Genomic DNA, 4,375 nt, shown 5'->3' with positions numbered 1-4,375 from the left:
TAAACTTCTCTCACAAGCAAAACATGATCACTTTTTGGGTCTTAATCACATAGCGATGTGAACTAGATTATTGAATCTAGTAAACCCTTTGGGTGTTAGTCACATGGAGATGTGAACCAATCACATAAAGAGGTGAACTATTGATGTTAAATCACATGGCGATGTGATCTAGATTATTGACTCTAGTGCAAGTGGGAGACTGAAGGAAATATGCCCTAGAGGCAATATGACTCTAGTGCAAGTGGGAGACTGAAGGAAATATGCCCTAGAGGCAATAATAAAGTTATTATTTATTTCCTTATATCATGATAAATGTTTATTATTCATGTTAGAATTGTATTAACCAGAAACATAATACATGTGTGAATACATAGACAAACAGAGTGTCACTAGTATGCCTCTACTTGACTAGCTCGTTAATCAAAGATGGTTATGTTTCCTAACCATGGACAAAGAGTTGTTATTTGATTAACGGGATCACATCATTAGTTGAATGATCTGATTGACATGACCCATTCCATTAGCTTAGCACCCGATCGTTTAGTATGTTGCTATTGCTTTCTTCATGACTTATACATGTTCCTATGACTATGAGATTATGCAACTCCCGTTTGCCGGAGGAACACTTTGTGTGCTACCAAACGTCACAACGTAACTGGGTGATTATAAAGGAGCTCTACAGGTGTCTCCAAAGGTACATGTTGGGTTGGCGTATTTCGAGATTAGGATTTGTCACTCCGAATGTCGGAGAGGTATCTCTGGGCCCTCTCGGTAATGCACATCACTTAAGCCTTGCAAGCATTGCAACTAATGAGTTAGTTGCGGGATGATGTATTATGGAACGAGTAAAGAGACTTGCCGGTAACGAGATTGAACTAGGTATTGGATACCGACGATCGAATCTCAGGCAAGTAACATACCGATGACAAAGGGAACAACGTATGTTGTTATGCGGTCTGACCGATAAAGATCTTCGTAGAATATATAGGAGCCAATATGGGCATCCAGGTCCCGCTATTGGTTATTGACCGGAGACGTGTCTCGGTCATGTCTACATTGTTCTTGAACCGTAGGGTCCGCACGCTTAAGGTTTCGATGACAGTTATATTATGAGTTTATGAGTTTTGATGTACCGAAGGAGTTCGGAGTCCCGGATGAGATCGGGGACATGACGAGGAGTCTCGAAATGGTCGAGACGTAAAGATCGATATATTGGACGACTATATTCGGACATCGGAAAGGTTCCGAGTGATTCGGGTATTTTTCGGAGTACCGGGGAGTTACAAAAATACGGGGGGAGAAGTATTGGGCCTTATTGGGCCATATGGGAAAGAGAGAGGGGCTGCATAGGGCAGGCCGCGCGCCCCCCAAGGCCTAGTCCGAATTGGACTAGGGGGAGGGGCTGCGCCCCCTCCTTCCTTCCCTTCTCCCTTCCGCTTCCTTGTCTCCTACTCCTACTACATGGAAGGACTCCTAGTTGGACTAGGAAAGGGGGAATCCTACTCCCGGTGGGAGTAGGACTCCCCTAGGGCGCGCTATAGAGAGGTCCGGCCCTCCCCTCCTCCACTCCTTTATATACGGGGGCAGGGGGCACCCCATAGACACACAAGTTGATCTTCGTGATCGTTCCTTAGCCGTGTGCGGTGCCCCCCTCCACCATATTCCACCTCGGTCATATTGTAGCAGTGCTTAGGCGAAGCCCTGCGACGGTTGAACATCAAGATCATCACCACGCCGTCATGCTGACGGAACTCCTCCCCGAAGCTTTGCTGGATCGGAGCCCGGGGAGCGTCATCGAGCTGAACGTGTGCCAAGAACTCGGAGGTACCGGAGTAACGGTGCTTGGATCAGTTGGACCGGGAAGACGTACGACTACTTCCTCTATGTTGCATCAACGCTTCCGCTTCGGTCTACGAGGGTACGTAGACAACACTCTCCCATCTCGTTGCTATGCATCACCATGATCTTGCGTGTGCGTAGGAATTTTTTTGAAATTACTACGTTCCCCAACAGGTGGCGGCCGGCGCGAAGCGCTAGGCAGGGGAGCGGAGCGCTAGGCAGACTTTTCAAAAAGAAAAATTAGGATGTGCTATACTTGGTACTTGGTGTCCGATTTTGGCACGACAGTCAATCCAGTGGGTGTTATACTTTGGCCGCCACCGCCATCGCCATCGCCCTCTTCCGGCAGTGATGATGCGCCGCCCGGTGGAGGCGCGGGCAGACCCACGAGGGGCGTTGGCGGCGTCGGTAATGCTTCGGCTAGCTCTGTTGGGTCGTCGACGGCGGCGCCGCCACCGGCCGGGCGGCAGGTTCGTGTCGCCCCGGGTTCGGTCGCCAAGCCGGTCAGCACCAGCCGCGTGGCTGCCGTCACGGGGATCCGCTTGGGTCAGGATGTGGGGACAGAGGATTCGGCTTTTCGGCAGCCAATCGTCGAGCAGTCCTGGTCGCCCGTTGGCCATGCAGAGCAGGTAGGGCCCGCTGCGATCATGATTCGAACTGATCACACAGAGATACAACCCGTCTCCCCCGCCTCGGTGCAGCTGATGAGGTGGGCGCATGCCGACAATTCTTATGGTGGGCATGCGAGGGTCCGGCCTAGGGAACTGGAGAATGCTGGGAGTGGTCAAGGCCTAAACTCCGTTCTGATTGGCTCCTGCCAAATCTCCTTGATTGGATCAAGCGGTGTGGACAGGGACATCGACAGCCTTGCAACGGCATCCTGGGAAGAGCTGAAATCTTTGCCCCATGAACCAGGGGACAGCGCATGCAGGATCGGACGGTATAGACAGGTGGAGGCCTTGCAGACCTTCTAGGTGTGCCTATCGGAGAGCAGTTGCACCCATGCAACATGCAACGTACGCAGCGTACGTAGTGCGCAGCTGGAACCTGATGTTGCGCCCGCGCCAGCCCTTGATTCTAGGATGGAACTGGTGCCGGACTCAGCGACCTGCGGTGATATGGACGCACTGCAGCATGGTGACATAGAGAGGATGCGGGCTGACATGTGTGTTTCCCTTTCTCCGCTGTTGCCATTACCATCAAGTCGGCCTGTCGCGGTGCAAGCACGCAACCAGAGAAAGAAGAGGATAGTGGAGGGGACACCAAGGAGGAGTGCGAGACTAGCCAAACACGGTGCATCAAAGCAACAGCAAGTTCTCATCCGCAAATTGTGTTTGGCGCATGAAGGTGAAGTGAGGATGCCCTAAAGATGTATGTGGAGTTGTTCTCTCGGCCGCTTTCGGATGCCCACATTGCCGCAATCCTGGCGCTATTTGGTTGGGAGTCGCCGGCGGTGCCCCTAGAGGAGGCAGCAGTGTGCTGAGGAACGCGTGGGTGGTTTGGTAGGCCTTTTTCATGAATACTCAACAGTTGAGAATGTTAGTGTGGAACGTTCGCGGGCTAAACACTTCAGCCCAGCGAAACACTGTCTTCCAGGTGGTCACGGCGGCCAGCCCGGCCATCGTGTGTCTTCAAGAGACAAAACTTCATGACGTATCCGTGAATGTTGTAAGACAATGCCTCGGGGCTAAATTTGAAAACTTTTTCTACCTTCCTGCGTTAGGTACGCGTGGTGGGATCTTGGTGGCATGGGATGCCACTTCGGTTCAACTCTCTAACCCACACCGTACCAACCATACCTTAACGGCTCTGGCTAAGTGTCCCGATGATGAGCAACCATGGTGGCTCACTTGTGTCTATGTCCCGCATGAGGAGTCCGACAAGGTGGAATTCCTCCAAGATTTGGTGGATATTAGAGACTTGCACGCGGGGCCTTGGCTTGTGGCCGGGGACTTCAATCTCATTGCTAGCGAGGAGGACAAGAACAATGCCTTGATCAATCGCCGGATGTTGGGAAGGTTTCGCTCCAAGCTCAACTCCCTCGAGCTAAAGGAGATCTACCTGAATGGAAGAAGATACACGTGGTCGAACGAAAGGAGAATTGCCACTTTGGAGAAAATCGACCACGTTTTCGTGTCGAATGAATGGGATCTGGCGTACCCAACCTGTTTTCTTTCAGCCCTGGGTACAGCTATTTCCGACCACTGCCCGTTGGTGCTGGACATGAATACTTGCATCAGTTCGAAAAGCCGGTTCAAATTTGAATCGTTCTGGACCAGAGCGGAAGGGTTCATGGATGTAGTTAAACTTGCCTGGACCTCAACTCCGGTGGCTTCTAACGACTATCTCACGCTTCAAAACAAACTAAAAGCTACTACGGTGAGCCTCCAAAGGTGGAGTGCCAGGTGGATTGGGAACGTGAAACTGCAAATCGCTATTGCTCTTGAGGTTATAAAGCAGTTGGACACAGCTATGGAAATGAGAACCCTCTCTGATGCCGAGCAGGAACTAAGAATGTGCTTGAAGAAAAAGCTAC

The sequence above is a fragment of the Triticum urartu genome, chromosome 5, assembly GCF_003073215.2.
Source record: "Triticum urartu cultivar G1812 chromosome 5, Tu2.1, whole genome shotgun sequence".
Classification (NCBI taxonomy): domain Eukaryota; kingdom Viridiplantae; phylum Streptophyta; class Magnoliopsida; order Poales; family Poaceae; genus Triticum; species Triticum urartu.
The sequence above is the reverse complement of the archived record's forward strand: the minus strand, read 5'-3'. Positions refer to the sequence as shown.